Source organism: Phocoena sinus, chromosome 4 (genome assembly GCF_008692025.1).
Source record: "Phocoena sinus isolate mPhoSin1 chromosome 4, mPhoSin1.pri, whole genome shotgun sequence".
NCBI lineage: Eukaryota > Metazoa > Chordata > Mammalia > Artiodactyla > Phocoenidae > Phocoena > Phocoena sinus.
In genome coordinates this window covers 91432583-91454260 of record NC_045766.1, presented here as the reverse complement: position 1 = coordinate 91454260, position 21678 = coordinate 91432583, and the positions used below count along the sequence as shown (strand labels likewise).

Here is a 21678-nt window from a genome sequence, read left to right as displayed (position 1 = left end):
TTCTTTAGTCAGTGGTGGATGAAACATGACTAATTCTGTTTTTATGAAGCAGGCAGCTCTTGGCTTTATGAACGATCTCAGGTCCAGGTCCACTTACCTATTTCAGAATTTCTACAATTAATCTTTAAAAAATCTCTTTCATACAATACTTTTAAGGGCTAGTCTGAGGCTCCTTTAGATAAGGAATGGATCTAGAAAGAATTGAAAATGCAGAAGTAGTTTTTCTTACAGCCAAAGGAAAAAAAAAAAGATACGTTTCTTTCTCAAAACTTCCAACATAAACATATAATTATAATTATGAGAAAAACCAGGATCAGGTGGTAGAATGAGACTAGAATACAGTTTTACAATCACCGGATTCCTTGGAGACAAATATTTCAGAATTTAGCACTTTTTCAATGTGACAAAGGTAAGGCAGGGCATTTACTATATATTACATAATATCCCTTCTAAGCCTGGGTCAGTGTCCTATGATCAAAGACACTGGGATGCAGTATATCAATATTCACACTAAGTGGAAAAATGAAGAACTTCATATAAGTTCACGTGAAGTTTCACTGCTATTTGGTTCATGTTAGGGCAGAGTTTACCACCAAACAAATTAAAATAAATTCTAAGATTTGGGAGCTCTTAGATTTTGGAATTTTAATAAGGGACTGTGTGTGGGTATAAATATTCAGTGGAAAGTGTTTTTAGGAGTGAAAAAAGGGATCCTAAAACTTGGGATAAAAATAATATTCTTCCATAAATAATAAAGAAAATCTCCACAACAGGGCTTTCCAGATAATTATAGATTTTTTGAGGCCCTTGACTAGACATACTACTTTTACACAGGCTTAGCACTTGGTGTTTTAAACCTGCCCTTTTAAATTGTGAATTCCACCTGGATAGAAATATAGCCTACCACTATTAATACTAAATAGATATTGTACCGTCAAAAAGTAACCAAACCATCAGATTCTTTGGCCATGTGCTAACTCACAGATCCTCTGAATTCTGTTTTCCTTGGGGATAACAGCAATGTTTGTTCGTAATTGGACACTGTCATTCTAAAGGGGCCCTACACCCACAGATGCCACCATGGCTGACAGGAATCTGATTTACAGCTTAGTAAGAAAAAAAAAAAGTCATTTACTTCTTTTGTTGCTCTGCAAAGGCAATTAGACAAGAGCGGAAGCTGCATATAATTCTGGAACAGTGCTGAATGGGGAGTGTGTGTGTGTGTTTGTGTGCCTGTGTAGCATTTTAAAGCAGGTGTAAATAAATAATCTTTTCATTTATTTTAATTCTTTCAAAGAAGCTGACACTAGGAAAATAAGAAAAGAACAGTAGAGAGCTTTGTAAAGGAGAACAGTTGTCATCAATCTCTGCTTTTCATTCCTGTCACCTTTAATTCCAGGATACATTGTCATATCTTAAGTGATCCTCCATTCAAACTCTGTGTTTAGAGTATTTGCAATGACAAAGAGCTTAAATCTATGACATCTAGATCTACTACTAACAGTGTCTGTCACAATTCAAATAAACATTTACCTCTTGTGCTAAATGATTTTCTTGATAATCTCTGGCCTTTGTTCTGACTTTGTTCTCCTGAGGCTGTTCTCCTTAATCTAACTACACCAACTGAGAGATCAAGGACTGGTTCTTCTTTCAGCCAACAGAATATAAAACATTTCTATTAAAACAGCTTTTGAAATCACTCCTCCTCTACTTTTACTTAGTTTCTCTTATCACCTGAGCTTTCAGTTAAGAAAAGTTAGTTGTCATCCTCATAGGTGACAAATCGATGAAAGTACTGATGATGACAGCAACGGGCTGCAGTAGGAGTTAATTATGCCCTGGTACATGTCTTTCATTAAGGTGCTCTTCCCTTCACCAGAGCCCTCAATAAAGCACTTCTCAAAGGGCCCCTGAGAAGCCTGTGCAGGGAGAAGCTGTCTATCAGGCAGTTCCGGGAGGGATGTAGTGCTGCATCCTGTGAGGTGGCATTAATGAGGCTGAGTAATGCAACTTGACAAGGCCTGATGAATGGGACTCTCTGGGGAGATGGTCTGACAAAGGTAGGCTCCATGACAAGCATAGTTTTCTAAACAATGTGAGGCTTCATTTATCAGTTTATTGGTTATGAAAAAGATCTAGTTCAAAAAGAGGATTGGGATTTAATGAAGAAATTGTCTTCAGTGGTTAGAAGCAATATGAGTTGATGGTATTACCAATGATGGGTTTATTGGTAATTCTGCTTTTCCTCCTGTGACATCAGAGAAATCTCTGGCTAGAGAGCCTGACTAAGAAATTGCTTAATGGCAAATTGGAGTGAAAAAATGGGACCTCTGGACTTAACATTTTTGTGGCTCTCAAATATGTCTAGATATGCCAAAGGCGGGAACTGATACCATCTAATAGCTTTGGCTTCTAAAATATGCTCTATCACCACAATCTTGACTATAATGTTTTATATCTTCAGGTTAGAAGAGTCTTCTGGATTTCTTTTTTATGCCCCATATCTAATGAATAGAAGCTTTGAAAGACAACTTGAAAAGGGGTACTCCTTACTGTTTTTTTCCTACATTGGAAACTAGAAACTTAACTATAATAGTTGCATTGGTTTTACTAGATATGTTTAGTAACGGAGATTAAAGGTATTTAAATTAAGACGTTGTGGAGATGACAATATTTTGTTGAGGGAGATTACGAAATACTCACACAGAATGAAGTAAAGATAAAGAGTTAGTATACCAGATTTGGATTTCAGTCTTGAGTTCCTCTCTTCTGAGCAACTGACAACAACCCTTAACCACTGCACTTAATGAAGCAGTTCTTATTAGAACGTTGCCTTGTTCCACATCATTTATGTTGGGATGTCAGCTTCTTATATTTCTAGGCCCTTGTTATAAAGGTTTTTGTATGACTGTAGTTTTTCAAGTCATTGGTTTTGGTACCCTCACATATGCTTTGCACAATGTTGGCCCTGGGTCTGTGATGTAGCAGCTCTCTATTAACCTGTGCGCTCCATCCACGTCTAGTGGTGGCTTTGTTCTCTTTGTGGTATCAACATCATCACCTTCACTATTATTACTACTAATTTTGGTGGAACGATAGAGGAAGATATGTTTGTAAAGTCTCTTGACTTTACATTTTCTTGAAGAATGAGAAGAAAAGAGATGCACAATTACCAGGAGGCATGGAAGCAATGAAGTTTTCTATGCAACACTACTAAATATATCCATCTTGCCCTCCTTCCCCACAGGCAAAAGTAGGACTGGCACTACTGCAGTTGATTTCTAAATTCTGTATACTGTCTTCAAGCCAATCCCATGCTTGAAATAACATGATCTACTGATAGATATACAGCTGTCTCTCTAAAACAATTCCCAATTCATTTGCAAGTCAACTAATCCTTTGTCTCATTTTGCTTCTATTTTGAGGCCCCATTTGTGTCTGGAAGAAGTTTTTGAAATATGAAGATGATGATAATCATAACATGCTTTTGTGAAGTTCAAATTCTACAAATTCTTTCATTAACATCACAGAATTCATCTCTTATAATAGCTAAAGGGAGAGAGAGAGTTTCAAATCTACAAATACAGAGAAGAGGTGAGTTGCAGAAAGTAAGCGAGAATTTACAAAGAAAATTTATATAGTTCTGAGTTTAAGTATCCTGATTAATCTACACATCTACATTAAGTTCTTTCAAACCTGAATTTAAGCCTCTAAACAAGTATTTCATTACATGGCTTATCCTAAATTCTCCCTAACGTTAATGAAATCTTTGAATCTTGTAAAACATGTGAAATTCAAATGCAGTGTTCACAGTGCCATTTCAGTGTCTCTCTTCACTTTTTTATGGTAGTGTAGAAGGTTTGGCACCTCTTCTGGGCTTGTCTAATTACTGCTTGCTCTTGGCATTTAGCCCCGTTAATCTCATTTTATTTCCTTCTACAGAGTATCCCAGATAGAGTAGGGTTATTTTGAGATCTTTACAGTGAATAAATGAAATTTTTCTTAAGTGACTGCTATCACTTCTAAATCAAAGCCTTCTTTTTATGTCATTGATAAAAGAAACACATTATGCCAATTTAAAAGCAATGTCAATTTAGCAATTTTATGTATGTGTGTGTGTGTGTGTGTGTGTGTGTGTGTGTGTGTGTATGAATGATGGGCCAGATAAGATAAAGAGAAGATAATCTCTGGGTGGAAGATTCCTGAAGTCAAAATAATTTTTCTTTATTATAGTGCTTTCTATAAACTTTAATAGTACTCTTTTTCATTATTTATTAAATGTATTTCAGGAGTTCATATGAAGGACAAACACAAAGCAAAACCTGTATAGCTCAAACTACCCCAAAGAAGACCACTGTATGACTTTTTGTTAACCTCTCTGAGTTTTATCATATGCTACCATGATACCCACGTGAAAATCTTTAGAGGTGGAGACTTGAAGTACAGAAATAGAATGTGGAGATAGACATAAAATCACCAACTTCATACCCTACTATCTGCAGTATCTGGCATTAAACACATACACATACACACACATCCACATCCACTGAAATTTGGCCTTTTCAAATTCTAAAACTTTTCCCTTGTACCAAAATGATTAATTTTGATAAGTGCCCAAATGTTTATATGAGTTATAGAGTAAACAGAAAATGTTTGAGAATAGGAAAAATGTCTATATTTTGCCACAACTGAGCTTTTCTAAAAGAATTTATTCACTCTTTCCCGGGCCATTCATGGAGAAGCAAAACTCAGTAAATGTAGGGGCACATGTGGATTTGTTATATAACTTTGAAATCATAGAAAATAGTTTTCCATTTTTTTTCTGAAATATTTAGCTCAGAGACATGCCGATTAACAAAAATAATCTAAATTTAAGACATGTAGATATTTTTTGGTAACTTGTTAGTTTTGAGGAAAAATTAACAACGAATTAGATAGTTGAACATATATACATGTGCACACGTGCACTGAATTTCAGTATACTATGTTTTTTGCTGATTAACTTCTGAGGCAAGTAATTTCAAAAGGTTTCTGTCTTAATATTCTGGGCATCTAAGGTTAATTATTTCATAGACAGAGCTATTATAAAGTTGTGAAATTTCACAAACTATTATAGTAGTGTATATATCATGTATGGTACATAACCATGTAATACAATCCTCAGTATTCCAGTATAGAAAACAATGGGAATTCTAATCCTGTGACATATATTTTGCTAGTGTGAACTAGTACAAACAGGGGGTGGGGCAGTAGATATGGCTAAAACAGTAAGTAATGCGAAGAGATTGAAAAAGTCCAAAACGATATATAAAATGAAGCAAAATTCACATCTAGACCATTTCAGCAATTTTTACGTTAAAATATCATCATTGTTTCTGCAAGGAGGAAAGGTATGTTATTTTGGAGGCTTCCCCTACATTCAATTTAATCTCTTCTAGGTACCAATTTTGCTCCTCTGACAGCACCACCGTGCTCATTATGTACCTCAAGTCATCAAGCAGAGGTTAGGAGAGAGGAAGCCTGTTCCCTGAAGCAATTTCTTTCAGCAATGCTGCTAGAGCACAGTTCAGAATCATCTTTAATATGAATGAGAAGCTGGAGCCACTTGAATAGGCAGATGGAGTTTTGTTTTTCCCCCCAGACCATGAACTTGTCAGCTTCTTTTTTCAAAGAACATTCATCATCCTGGTTGCTGTTTTGTCTAACCTTGTTCTGCCATTCTTTCCAATTACTCAGTTTAGTTTATCCATTCCAGGTTAGCTAATTGGCTTTGCTTAGCCCTCCTTTTCACACATTTCCATCCCATTCCACATGTAATTCAAGTCCCATTAGCTCTCACTTCATTTAAACCAACATAGGGCTCATGGGAGTAGTAGGACTGTTGGAAGCAGGTGCAACTGGCCAGATGGCTGCCTTGCCAAGAGGGCAAAGCAGACTGAGCAGCGCCCTTGCCAAATGCAGACTGTCAGGCTGAGACAGCTAAAAGGGTTAGCAGAGGGCTAAACATGGATTTAATTGCTATAGTTCTTCTGCTACTGGTTCCCTCTTAGACTCCAAATGCATATTCTTTTCAGGCTTAAAGCCAACTTTAAGAAACAATCAAGTTGCTTATAAAACAACAGGCACCCACCACTATAATGCATGCTGCCAGGACATTGCTTGGTTCTATTTCAAAAGAAGTAAGACCAGTTCTAGAGCTTATTTGGGTGCTAATTTGCTTCTGTGAACATCTATTTTCATGCCATATTTGCTACTCCCTAAGACTGTCTCATGGTTTTTAACTCAGAGGGCACCCATTCTGAACCTTGGATTACCCCCTGGTCTACTTTCTCCTTTATTGGCCAGGGCTGCAGAACAGAAAATCATGTGGATCTTGCCTACTGCAAATTCATGGTATCCAGTATCAAACAAGCTCTAGCTCAGTGGGTTTATTTTTTTCTTTTTTTTTCAGGACATTCCACAAAAAAATTTTAAATGCTACCATTAAACCCAGATTCTGCCTACTTCACTTTTGCAAAGATGACTGGACCTCTATTTCTTATTATCTGTTGGCCACATATTCCTCCATATCTGACTTTGTTTCACATGACTCTAATAATATTGTGTGTTTAAGGGACGTCATTTGCCTGGTAATTTCCAACCCCAGTTATTTTTTATCTTCAGTCTCCATTTCCCTGAACTTGAAGCAATGAACACTAAATCCATGTAAATCACCATATTGTATTTTATGAGATTTTAGTTTTTTTATTTGGGCTTTTGAAAGAGCATATTTCTGATTTCCATTTAATCCTCTGGTCCCATCTTTTCTCTTTTTTCTTAATGCATTCTGTACATCTGGGTGTTATTCAAGACTCTATTCCATCCTCTAGGTTATTTCTATTTCATTTTCCACAGCAAACTGACTATGCTGTTATTCCACAGATAACTCCCTATCTGTGGCTCAATTTCCAAGCACTAACCCAAATCACAAGTTTTTATTTTAGCGGATTTTAGGACTAGTAGATTTTTAGGACTGGCTCCACAGTTTTTTGTTTTTGTTTTTTTTCAGTTCTATGAGTTCAAGGGCTATTGTTACCAAAATATTCTTTATTCTCAACTTTTTCAGTTCTACTGCTAAACATTTTGGTCTGAACTATAATTAACATATCCTTGAACTATTACAATGGATTCTACCTAAAAAGGATTGACACTAAAGACAACAGAAGCTAAATATCATGTCATATTTACCATGTGGTAGATATCCTTCTAGTTGATTCAATGAATTTTGTCATTCAGCCTTCACAATATCCCTATGAAGTATTATTATCCTTATTTTAAAGGTGATAACATTGGAGTACAGAGAAATTATGCAGCTTGTCCATTATTATAGAACTATTGCAAGCTGGAACTTGAACCCAGGATTTCTGAGAAGGAACAACTATGCTATAATGCATCTACTTTCCTTCTTTGTCTGCTCTCCTCTGAATAACATGATTTTAGAACAATAGAGGACATTCCTGGCCTAAAAGCCTCCAGAAAAAAAAAAAAGAAGAAGAATGCCAGCTTAACAAAATACTATCCACACAAATTCATATGCACCTATCTCACTGGACTCCTGGTTTTCTTTGTAGCCTTCTCAGCCCTTCCTTAGAATTTTGATATCAGTTATATATCTGGGACTCTGGGTTTACCCTTAGAAACAATTGGTTATAAAGGAGACAACAGATCAATCTTTAGAGGGAACACAACTACGAGGGGTGAATTTTTCCTCAAATAAAGGATCCTTGTTTTAAAGCATATGGTTAAAAATAGTTATATTTTTTATCTTGAATTCACCAATTATATTACCTTGCCCCAGCACCACAATTTCATTTTTTTTAGTCTGTTAATCTTCTTACATCACCAATTTTATAGTGTCATTCTGTTTTTAAAAATGTCACCTCCCTCCCTACTTCTTGAAGGATAAAATTCAGTGCTGGCCTATCACTCAAAACCACCTGCAAACTATGTATAACTTTCCCTCTATTATTCTCCCAATATACACTAGCCACCTTAACCAGAGTATTCTTGTCATTTTCCTAATAATGTGTCTTTTTTCAATCTAATCCAAAAACCTGGTATGATCTCATCTCTGTATGTTGAAATTCTACTCGTTTTCTAAGAGTTAGATCATGGTTTTATGCTCTTCATCCCTTAGCCAAAAATAAGCTCTTTCATTTCTCAATTCTCATTGTACTCTGTAATTCTCTTATTGCATTATCATACGGTAGTTTGACTTTTTGTTTTCTCTTTATGTACTTTTCTTATCTTTGCTGGAAAATTGTGAAACATTAATATAAAGGGTCAGCATCGCATGCTTCTTTGTGTTTTACAAGAAATGCTCAGTAAATGTTTACTGTTGATACTATACATAATAAGTGGTATCATTAGTATCTCAGTTAATAATATGCTTTGATGAAAATTCCAAACCTGCCATCCGCATGATGTTAATAGCTAGCAATTAAGGAATTCCAGGGATAGCATTGGCACATTGTATGGTATTTAATTTCATCCTTCAAACAACCGACATGGTAGGTATCCTGACTCTTATTTTATAGGTAAGGAAACTAAGTTTCAAGGAGGTTAAGCACATATTCAAGATCCAGAGAGAAAGTATCAGAGTTCAGGCATTCCTGACTTCAAAGCCACATTCTGCCTGTCTTCTTTTTCGCATCCATACAATTTTTCAATAAGACTCATTGAACTATCTCCTAGACTAAATCTTTCTTCTGTGTTCCCACTTTTACCTCCTAACTCTAATCTCTCATCAATCCATGTGTTTATTTCTAGAATATGCTCTTAACTAATTGCTTCCCTACAAAATTTCCAGAATTATATACTGATTGTTATACACAATACCTTGACTCATTTTCCTTAAAATTTTCTACTTTCATCATATATTTTTCCTAGTCAACTAGCTATAAAATAAGCTTGAATAACTTTTTCAATAATCAATTTTGCTTCATCTAAAATGGGAATAATAACATAGTCTGTCTCATAAAGTTGCAAGTATGAAGTGGATGCTAAAAGCATGCTCTGCTCACACAGTAAGCATTTAATACATTTTAGTTTTTATTATCATGTACATCAAATTTTAAAACTGCCATGTCTAACGTCATTTTACAGAGAAAGAAAATGAGATGCAGATAAGAGATTTGCCTAAAATCAACCAGAAAGTTAGGATTAGGTCTAAGAGTAAAATCCTGACCCAGCACTAAGATTTTTTTTTTACCATACAAAAATTGCTTGACTCACCTTACCTACCTATTTTCTTTCTCACTATCTGTCATGTATCCCTTGCTTCACATCACAATATGTTCATCTGTACAATTTAATTGTGTTTGCTTTGAAAGCCTCCTAAAGCTATTTTAGTTATCAGTTCTCTCCAACTCTCAGGTCCTATTCAAATAACACTTGCTTTAAGATATTTTCCACAAAAACTTCAGGTCATACATACCTTTCTATGCCTAACTTTCTCTGAGGTTTACTTTCTACATTTTTCATTTATCATAAAATCATATCATACATTGTACGTCCTGTAAATGTTTCGTAGTGTGTGATACTGATTTTAATTTTACATAAGGAACTTTTAACACCCCAAGCTGGCTGAAGCTAAAAAGATTATTGCTGTCCTGCCTTGATGAGACTGTCTCACCATCATCATGACAAGACTTGGTTTGTTATTCCACATGTCATTCCAGACTATTTTGGAGCAGGTATATTTGAGTTTCTGGGCTTTTATATGAATATGTGAGAGATATTTTTTTCAATATTGTTTTTAACAACTGTTCAAACTCCAGACTTTGAGTTCAGAGTTGTCATCAACTTTCTCGCTGAAGTGCAAATTACTGCCTTTCCTAACTTGCTACTTCTCTAGAGATCTGTGTAACACTGAAGCATGAAAATGTTTGTCCTCCAAGATATATTTTCCAAAGTGGCCCAAGACAGCTGCCAGATTTCCCAGGATTTTTTTCTTTCCCATCTCATTGTACTGCCCCCATATTTCCTCTCTTCATCTTATCTTCACCTGAGCCAGTGGAAGAGTTATAAAAACTACCCTGGAGTTTGGGGCAATTTCCAGCTCAAGTTATAAAAAGAATCCCCTCTCTTTTTGCGAACAAACATCTCTCTGATACCTTCAAATAATCTCTTTCACCATATTCCTCAGAGCTTTGTTGATTAACCGTTTTATGCTGACTGTGGGTCAGCCCAAGACTACATTGTCAATATAAGCTGAAGGAAAGTCATAATAGTTATTACTTATGGTAAAACACATTCCAGTTTCCATTTATAGACCCATTACTTTCATCTGTGAACAGATGTAAGAACTTGTACATTTATTTTCATTTTCTGCCTATCCTAGCTCTTGGAATAAGAAATTCTTCAAGTTTTGAATAAGAGCATTAAATATTAGCATTATCTTTCAGTAGTGGAATTATGAGCAATTTTATAAAGTATTATATGATATTTTTAAAATAAATTATCAAGTGATTTTACAATCGGAACAAAGCTATTTTAATTTTGATAAAAACAAGTCTTTTCAGTGTTATTATCTAGTTGAAGTATTATTTCATGTTATACATTTTAAATGTATCTCCATGGTTTTTTCTTGTTGCAATATTTTTAAAGGTATCTTCTTGTACAATATTTAATATATTAGCATTTGTTAAAATTGCTCATTTTCATCACTTTTAGTCATAGCAGGATAAGGCTTGGAAATTTTAAACAGAGACATTTTTACGGCCACACTGTTTTATGGTTCCAAGACACCCCACTAATTACTCCAGTGTCATTCGTTGCCTAATAGGAAAAGTATTTAATGTCCAGGAAAAAATCCATTGAACTCTCCCACAGATACTTTTTAATTAATGGCAGAGAAACATATTCTGAAATCAGGACTTTCAACTGCAAAAGTAGATGCTTCACAGAAAAAAATTGATTTTTAATTTCTTAAATCTTGACTATTAGACATAGACAGAATTGGAAAGAATGTAGGATGCATCCTAAGAATTAGATCTATCCTAGAAGGAGATAAAAGTTTGACTTGCCTATGAAAGAAGGTTGATTTGAAGAGTAAAACTAAGCTGAGATGGGGACCCAGTGTCCAAATTTCCAGGCCAAGACTTAGAGGAGCAAATGTATTAAGAAACTCTAAGAGGTTAAAGGGAATCCAAGAGCACAGAAAGCATCTCAGAGCAAAGGCCAGAAAGACTACTAGCTTCTTAGACATATTCCTCTTCAACTGAGTTGATAAAGTAGTGGAATTGCAAGTGCTGAGAGATGGGGATGGTGAGTGGGGTCACAGGCAGTATGTTATTGTCAGCACCACCTATTGTGGGGAAGGGAAACACCTGAATTGAATCTATAACATTTGAGAGAACCTTGAAAGTGGCTGAAAGAGAGCCACCAGGTTCAGAGCAGATTCAGAGAGTGGATGTAGAACAAACTTGGACACCACATGTAGCAACAATGGGTGCAAATATATGACAGTGGGAACCAAGCGGGATGGTACTGTCAGTGGAGGGTAGTGTGGATAGAGGACAATTCTGGATCCATATTCCTCTAATGCAAGAGTCATATATAATCACTTCCAGAGAGCTCCACCCAGGAAAATGCTAAGTTAACTGAATGATACTAAGTGTTAAACTTGATATGACTGAGTTTACCTTGGATAGGTAAGATTAATGCTGTATCTCTGGAAATGTCAGCCCTGGAAAAATAAAACAGCTTTGTTCAATTCATTCGTGACCACAGAAACAGATTTACAGTACATCTAATGTAGCTGAAACTCCAGAGCCTCTCACTTGCTCAAGCTTCTTCCAAAGCTCAGCTCTAGCAATGCTTTTGTAAAATATGCAGAAGTAGATTCTAGCCACAATTGTATAAGACAACTGCCTCCTTCCACTCTGACTTTCCTTTGAGCATACTTCCCCTCATGTCCCGGAATCCAATTAAGGGTAAATTCAACTAAGTGGAAATTTCACTGGAGATACATTTAATTTGGACTTAATGAGATTTATGTATGTGGTTCACATTCCCTTCCATGAAGGGTTGAGTTAGTGTTAGCCTCCCATGGTGCTAAAGCACATGAGTTATGTAGTGGTTATGTAGTGGTGCATGGTTAGGAGTCAGGCTGTGAGATGAATGAGTCCTACAGTACCAAGCACTAGAAATATGTGGGCTATGGAAGAGAAACAGGTTTGGGATGTGGTATGTGAGAACTTCTCCCAATCATCAGATATGTAAACATTTAAGTAGAAGACTCAGTTCTCCCTCATGCTTATTCAGTGAAAAAATTCTTTTTATTACTGCACATATACCCAATAATACAGTATCTATTACTATAAATGCACAATAAATAGCTCTTTTCATTTGATTATATACAAGTGATTAGAATTCCTAAATTTTTAGAGAACAAACCTGTAGTTGTACCTGGAGTATGTCAGTGTGTAAAGAATCATGTATTTTCATCCTTTTGTAATAAATTGCACCTAACCATTACATTTCTCAGTGAGTTGTAAAACTGACACTTTTCTAAACTATCAATAATAAAACATACTTATTTCTATCATTCTAGACAAGAGCCTGAGTTTTCTCTATACTCTCTACAGAAAATGGTATAAAATCATTAATGTATGAAGAGGCTATAAAAAGTATACAGCCAAAATTTTAGGGAAAAAAAGTGTCATAGTTGTATGTCAGTTTATTAGTAGAAGTGTTATTATTTTCCTGAATTTTATAATGCCTGTGGCATGTATCAGCTTTAAATTTTTTTAATTTTGTGAATTTTTTCTAGTTTTAAATAAATATTTATATATCCAACTTTGTGTTTCTAATTTTGTATTGTTTTCTTCTCAAATACCCCTATTCCCAATGATATACATTTCACACACTCTAAACCTATGACCAGAAATATCATCATACTTTTTACTGATACTTGAATACAAGCTCCATGAGAGCAGGAATTGTATTTCTTTTGTTCACTGTTCTATATCAAAATCTATACAGGGTCTGAAATATAAAAGGTACTCAATCAATATTTATGAAATGAATACAGGTCACTGTTTAAACTCTGTGCTTCCAAGCTGAAGTAGCCTAATGTCTTATTTGTTCTTATTCAGTAGACTTGCTCTACCCAATTTACTCTATTAAATTTTTCCCACAAATATCATGATGTTTTCATAAAAAATTGTAAAAAAAATTCCTTGCAAAATTCTAGTATTTTAAAAAGAATTTACTTTCTGCGGTAGTGATGGATTCAGTTTAGAAAATATGTAAACACAAGACACCCAGGAAAGTACAAGGTGAGGGAAAAAGATGAAAGAAAAAACCTAAAGACAAAACAGGACAGATTATTACAAGAGGCATGAGAAAGGTGAGAAAGAACAAGAATTGAATATGGAAAGATGGCTGAACTCAATTTTCCTTTTCACTTTAAGAGAAACTCAAAAAGAATATTAAAAAAATCAGCTTTGACATTTATCCAAATGACCAATGTATGTTATATTCGACAGATAGATGTTTGAAAACTATCATCTTTAGCTCTAAATAATATTTACTGAGTGACAAAAATACCCTGAGGGATAAACAGTTAAAATGATAGGCTAGCTCATTTTATGCAGAGGTGAAAAGAAGCATGAACAACATGTTGCAAAATTGAAATGCTAAAGGAAGCTGTGATGTGTGGGAACTGGGCCAAAACGGAGCTCGATAGACCAGACTCAACAAACCATGGAGATTTCAAATTTGGAGGCTCTGATATTATGATTTAAGAGAGCTTTAAGCTTTAGAATAGTAGCTCCCATTTGTCCAACTCTAATTTGAGATTATGCTCTTGAATATGTTTCTTTTTGTAACGGTGATGATATTTGATGCAAGCTCATACAAATAACAAAACTGATTATTTAAAATTAAAAAAACCGACTTTTTAAATTGCTAGAGTACATTGGTTCATTCCCTTCTCCTACCTGAGGCTTCTTGAAGTTACTCTGCACTTCAGTGTATCGCTCTCTTGGTGCCAAAGAAGTGTCCATATTGCTTTATCAGATATGGCAAAATTAGTAAAGTTGTATTTGATTGATGGAATTTTAGGAAATTCTTGAATGACCTACTGTCCATCTCCAGTCAGTAGCATCACTAAGAGGGTTCTATTCAGAACTGGTACTGGAGAAATTGGTGAGTTTATATTTAGTACCTACTATAATCCAGGAACAACTTATTAGAGTTGTGTCCTCATGATGTTCTTGGGTTACCACAGAACCATTCTCTATGTATTTGGAATTCATTTCCTCTTTTCAAATTTATCTGACTTATGTTCATTACTTAAATGCCATACTGCCCGGCGAACTATCAAACAAGTTTCCTCTGTAAGTTAACTTTTTACTGTAACAGCAGCACTTATTACTTAAACTATAGGAGTGAATAATTATGGTTATTTCAGGCATTGTGTCACAGCCATAATATTATTTACAAGTAGGAAGGCTAGGTCCTTTTGATGCTCCCTAAATCATACCAGGTAATTGTGATGTCAAATTGGTTGTGAAGGTGACTCTCCTTTTATTATCAATAGAAGTCATATCACTTTGAGGTATATGTTTGTTTTATCTCAGGACAAAGAAAAATTTTCCACTTAAATGGGAGGCAAAAGTTTAATGACAACTTCATACAATTATTTAATTTTAAGTCATGTCAACAACTGTGAAGATATACTGAGCATCAGTTGAGTGTCATCCATTATTCTAGGCACTGAAGATACAAAGAGATAGGCATAGTCCTTATCCTTAGATATTTTTTTAGTGAGTGAGTGTGTGTGTATGTGTGTGTGTGTGTTCTGGGGTGAGATGGAGTCGAGTAGCAACCAGGGCTGGGGGAGAAACAAATAAATAGATGATTATGTTGCAGGGCTATAAGCTCTATGGTGGCAAACCTGATGTGTCTCTTAGTACAGAAAAAAGGCATTATCTCATCCAGGCCAGGAGGCATGATCTGAGTTGAGTCTTCAAGGAAAAGTAACAGTTAGCCAAACAAGGAAAAAGAGCATTCAGGGCAGAGGGAACAGTATAGGTAAAGACATGGACGACAAAAAGCTGTCACCATTGGGAACGAGCAAATAGGTCAGTGTGGTAAAGATTATCTTGAGCTGGGATTTAAACCCACACTCTATTTTCTACACTATGTGATGCTATACACTCCTGATAGGCTACAGCTTTGGAGTATGCAGATCTACTTAGAAAATGTACCCTTGACACCGAAGCTAATGATTATCAATATAAAACTGATGAAACTATTGCATTTAATTAATGGCTCACTAGTTAGAATCCTGAATCCCTCAGAAGGATGTTAATATGAAATGTAATGAATGTAATATAAGGTAAAAGTTACATGAATTTATTTATCTATTTATTTATTTAATAAATATTTATTAAGTGCCAATTACATGTTACAAAACTGTGCTGGTGGAGAGATGCAATGATAAACAAGCTATGCCCTGTGCATCCAAACACTTGACAATATAATAACAAAAATGGTCTGCCTCGAGTATGAAATACAAGAGACAAACAGCAAAAATTGCTCAGTATAATCCTGGCCTTATTTAATAGAAATGGGCTGTTTTGGCTGTTATCACAGGTATCCTGGTCTGTTTAGCGGTTTCATCCCTCTGGTAAAGGTGGGCATATATCAGTCTTGATAATACTATTTCGTAAAATCATCTAGTATATTTACCTTGATTCTTTGTTCGTTAAAAAAAATCTTTATGACAGTAATTTCACTATTCCATCTAGGAATAAAATGTTTTGACAGGGCTTCCCTGGTGGCGAAGTGGTTGGGAGTCCGCCTGCCAATGCAGGGGACGTGGGTTCGTGCCCCGGTCCGGGAGGATCCCATATGCCGCGAAGCGGCTAGGCCCATGAGCCATGGCCGCTGAGCCTGCGCGTCCGGAGCCTGTGCTCCGCAACGGGAGAGGCCACAACGGTGAGAGGCCCGCGTACCGCAAAAAAAAAAAAAAAAAAAAAAAAAAGTTTTGACAAAATACAGGTGTATTCTGAACCTCGTGGCTGTTCTAATCCCCATTTTCACTTAATAATATTACTTGACGTCTGATCAAGCAGGAACTTGTGATTTAATGCTTACGACTATTCTCTGAGGCCTCATCACTGTGGTAGGAACTAACACAGGCCAATTTGTATTGCAGACTAATACAGAGGCTCAAAAATTGACTATGAGAGAGTTAGCAAAAAGGGTAGTTAGCCTTTGTTACTTATCCAATCAGCCACTATCTTTATCTTATATTAATTGTACTAGGCTGTTTATTATAGATATTCAAACATAGAAAATAGACAGAATCCACAATAAAGCCCTATGTATCCATAGTCCATCAACAGTAAATATATTAGTATGTATCTCTAAAGAATGTCTCTTTAAAAAAATAAAAACCTAAAAACCGTTATTACCTAAGTACTTACAATAGCTCCTTAACATCCTTGAATATCTGCTTAAACGTTCAAAGTTCCAATTGTCTCATATATGTTATTTTTATTAACACTTGTTTGAATCAGGATCAAAATAAGGACCACACATTGCAAATGGTTGATATGGTGTTTAAATCTTCTTTAATCTATAAGGATCCCCTTTAATTTTATTTTTCTCACTCGCAATTTAAATGTTGGAAAAAAGAACATAGGTGCTGATTGCATCCCTGTAGTGTCACTTGACATGTTCATTAGTCATATCATTAAATTTGCATTTGGATCTAAAGATGTCTTCTAAATTAAGTTTCTCCTACATTTTATTTTTTGAAAAGATTATTCCATAGCTGTATGTATTTAGATCTCTCTATCAAGAGAGGTAACATCTAGTCATCTTCTTGTGATGTTAACAGCTATAGATGCTTAATGTCTAGATCTAAATTACTTTTCGAAGAATCAACTTATCTTGTAACTATGTTTGAAGGAAATATTGTGTTCTTCATATTCCTGTCAACTGAATATAGGAAAAGAAAAATGGATGCATATGGTATTTCTTCTTCTAGAAAGAAAGAGAGAGAGAGAGAGAGAGATCATCAATGTAAAAAAAATAGCTACTCTTAGGAATCTTATAATTGACTGGTAATATCATGCAAGTTATTTCATTGTTGCTATAGAAATCCTAATGAATAAAAGCCATTATTTTAAAACAAATGTTATAATAGATATTTTCAAGTCTCATGAGATCTCAGCACTATGAAGATTATTTTTGTAGCTTGGAAATTGTTTCTATTTATATCTGCTTACTGTAAGGTTGAAGAAAGTGAAGCATATAAGGCACCACATCCCACGGACCCATAATAAAAGTCACATAGGAAGTCAACTGTAGAAATGAGAATGTAGCTAACACATAATTTGGCACTATTTTACACAAAATGTTAAAATATTCCCTAAACTAATAAAAGAAGCACAGGTAGTGATGATACAGTGAAAAGAGAATTCAATTTAGGGCAAACGATTTTTTAAAAAAGCTTCAAAGGATAGGTTATATTTGAAATAAACCTTGAAAAGTAACTTATATGTTGAGAGGGAGACTGGAAGGCATTCAAAATGGAAAGCAATGAAATGGAAATGGATAGTAGCCTGGTTTGGATGGAGAGTGGTGGACTAAAGATGGGTAAAAATCTGTAAGTGTGGATGGAGACCATATATTAGTGGCTAAGTATACTGGGTTTGGAACTAGATACCTAGAGTACAAATTTTAGCTCACCTTCTAAGTAGTAGTGTGACTGTGTTAGTCTGGGTCTTCTGAGAAGCACATACCAAGACAGATTTAACCATACAACAGCTGATTGAAGTAAATGCCTATGAGGGAAAATGGGAGATAGCCAGAGAAAATCAAGAAAGTTGTCAGACTATGATTTAGGTCTGCCACCTTTTAAAGAGAAAGAGAAAGGAAGGAAGGACTGCAGTGTAGCTCAGGAAATTTCTACAAAATTGGTAGGGAGTCTTTGAGCCAAAGTTGTTTGTTAGAAGAGTCCTGTATCTCCCAGTCACTGACTAGGAGTAGCCCTTAGGAACTGTGACTTTGGTGCACAATGGTGATGGATTTCAGAGCCCAGCAGCTGGAGCCATGGTCTGTTATGCTCCCTACCCTGAAGGACACATTTTTGTGTCTTGAGTAGCTAACTTTCTGAGTTACAGCTCCACCATTTAACAAGGGGAAATATAAATATTTATTTCATAGATTTGTTGACAATTAAATGAGCAGGTATCTATAAAGTAGAAAAAAATATATAGTTTAGAAGTTGTTTTGGTTTCAGATATGATGTTGGTGGCTTTGATGATTATGGCAAATAAATGTAAGGGTAAGAATTTTTCTTCAATTGGGTTACAAATCAAAAATGTATAAAGTCTTCTTGGCAAAAACGTGACATTTTCAAACTGTACTACAGGAATGAAAAAACATTTATTGAGAGAGAAGTGTCAGAAGAACAGTAGGGAAAGGCACCATCATCTCATGGGATTTAGAGATAAAGCAGTGGGAAGGAGAGGCTATTAGTATATACCAATCTTGTAAACAAGACATTGAATGAGGGTACCCTATTGGAAAGCTGTCATATTAAATAAGTCAATATATTAGGAGGTAACAAAATCCTGAACTCAAATGTTGGCTATAATCATGGAAAGAAAGGACAATATAAATGAAATACTTAGGAGAATTCATCTATGGACAGGATATCTAAGTAGATGTGTAAGGTTAGAGGAAGGAAGAAGCAAACTTTGTCACCAAGATTTCAAGTTTGTATCTTGGGAATGTTGATTGGGGGTTAAAAAAAAAAAAAAAACGTTTAAAAAAAATTTAAAAATTTGGGCTTCCCTGGTGGCGCAGTGGTTGAGAGTCCGCCTGCCAATGCAGGGGACATAGGTTCGTGCCCCGGTCCGGGAAGATCCCACAGGCCGCGGAGCGGCTAGGCCCGTGAGCCATGGCCGCTGAGCCTGCGCATCTGGAGCCTGTGCTCCGCAACGGGAGAGGCCACAGCAGTGAGAGGCCCGAGTACCGCAAAAAAAAAAAAATTAAAAAGTTTAAGTTTAGATATTGTCAATCGATTTAAATTTTAGATTTTTGAAATTGTGGTGTTAGCCAGTTATTCCTATCTAAAAATGAAGGTTAGCATCCTAGGAATAAGTTAAATCATCAGTAAATAGACTTGGGACTCAACAGAATAGAAATGATCTTGTGATTAAGAAAACACATATGGTCACCAAGAAAATAAATGTAGAGAATAGTGAAGCGAAACAAAGTGAGGACTTTCATTTAATTCCTGAATTTGGCTAGCAGGTAAAGCCAGGGCTTTGAAAGTTAGTAAAAGTGAGTGGAAAAGGAAAGTAAGAGGGAAGAAATAGTGAATTCAGAAATTTAGGTGGTCAATTTTGTTTCTTTTTATGGCTGAGTAATGTTCCATTGTATATATGTGCTACATCTTTATCCATTCATCTGTCGATGGACACTTAGGTTGCTTCCATGTCCTGGAATAGTAAATAGTGCTGCAATGAACATTGTGGTACATGTCTCTTTTTGAATTATGGTTTTCGCAGGCTATATGCCCAGTAGTGGGATTGCTGGGTCGTATGGTAGTTCTATTTTTAGTTTTTTAAGGAACCTCCATACTATTCTCCATAGTGCCTGTGTCAATTACATTCCAACCAACAGTGCAAGAGGGTTCCCTTTTCTCCATACCCTCTCCAACATTTAAATACCGTATGCTAACACATATATATGGAATCTGAAAAAAAAAAAAAAGGTTCTGATGAACCTAGGGATAGGACAGGAATAAAGATACAAATGTAGAGAACAGACTTGAGGGCATGGGGAGGGGGAAGGGTAAGCTGGGATGAAGTGAGAGAGTGGCATGGACATATATACACTACCAAATGTAAAATAGCTAGTGGGAAGCAGCTGCATAGTGCAGGGAGGCAGCTCAGTGCTTTGCGACCACCTAGAGGGGTGGGATGGGGAGAGTGGGAGGGAGTCGCAAGAGGGAAGAGATATGGGGACATATGTATATGTATAACTGATTCACTTTGTTATACAGCAGAAACTAACACAACATTGTAAAGCAATTTTACATCAATAAAGATGTTTTTAAAAAATAGAACAGAATAGAATAAAATAAAATAAAATAAAGAAATTTAGGAGGCAGTCCTGGGCCAGGCCCAGCCAGGGTGAGGGCCAAGGCAGAGGCGCTGGAGTGCAGGGGGTGGGCTCTGAAGGGAAGTGTGTCAGAGGGGGCACGGGGAGAGCAGGGTGCTGCGGTTTGAGCTTGAAGGTGAAGTTTGTGAAGTAGGAGGATGGGCCAGCAGTCTGAATGCCAGAATGGATAACCATTTTGCTACAGCATTTGTAATTGCTTGTGTGCTTAGCCTCACTTCTACCATCTACACGGCAGCCGCAATTGGCACAGACTTCTGGTATGAGTATCGAAGTCCAGTTCAAGAAAATTCCAGTGATTTGAACAAAAGCATCTGAAATGACTTTGCTAGTGATGAGGCAGATGAAAAGACATAATGATGCGCTTTTCCGATATAATGGCACAGTGGGATTGTGGAGACGGTGTATCACTATACCCCAAAACACATACTAGTACAGCCCACCTGAAATGACAGAGTCATTTGATATGGTCACAAAATGCATGAGTTTCATGCTAAATGAGCAGTTCATGGAGAAATTTGTTGATCCTGGAAACTAGAACGGTGGGATTGATCTTCTTCGGACCTATCTTTGGCGCTGCCAGTTCCTTTCACCTTTTGTTAGTCTAGGTTTGATGTGCTCTGAGGCTTTGACTGGACTTCATGCTTGTATCCGCCGAAGCTTGTACCCCCACCATTGCCACAGGCATTCTCCTTCTCCTTGTGGGTATGTGTACCCTGGGCTCAGTGAGTTTCTACGTTCCTGGAACTGAACTACTCCACCAGAAATTAGAGCTGCCTGAGAATGTGTCTGGCAAATTCTGATTGTCCTTTTGCCTGGTTTGCGTCTCAGCTCCCTTACAGTTCATGGCTTCTGCTCTCTTCGTCTGGGCCCCTCATACCAACTGGAAAGAGTACACCTTAATGAAGGCATATCGTGTGGCATGAGTGGGAATCTGCTTGCTTTACAATTGTCACTTTTATGATTTTTTTACATTAATATTTTCCCTTATCTCCCCCCCCAATTGTTTTTAACTTTGTGGGGTGTGTGTGTGTGTGTGTGTGTGTGTGTGTATCATTTCATCCTGAAAATTCATTTTATTTATTCACACAGATGGTTTCTTAATACTGCTAAAATTTATATGGAACCTGAGTGAGTCCATTTATCAGACAAACTAATCTAGGTTCAGAGTCCAGACAGAAAAAAATGGGTAGACTCTTGGCACAAATTTGTCAAAGAAAATTGGTAGTAAGGGGTTGACCCAAAGCAAGTTCTTCTGATGTCTGTTGGACTTCTCAGTATAGTAACTGTATGTGTTTAACTGGAAACTCTAGTTTCTTTGGGAAACCTCTTATCATCATCAAAACTTCTATTCACTTTGCTGTTGTAGATAGCCTGTCAGCCAGAAGTATTAGTGCTATTTTCAAGGACTTAGGCTATCTAAAAATAAGGAAATTACCTAAGATCTTTTTCCCAAAATATTGGCATATAGCTTCATCTGAGGTG

The 21678-nt window shown here is 36.2% G+C and overlaps 1 pseudogene; it reads left to right on the top strand.

Moving 5' to 3' along the window:
* Nucleotides 1-20346: 20346 nt before the first annotated feature.
* Nucleotides 20347-21119, top strand: LOC116753292 (annotated as a pseudogene).
* The last annotated feature ends 559 nt before the right edge of the window (nt 21120-21678 follow it).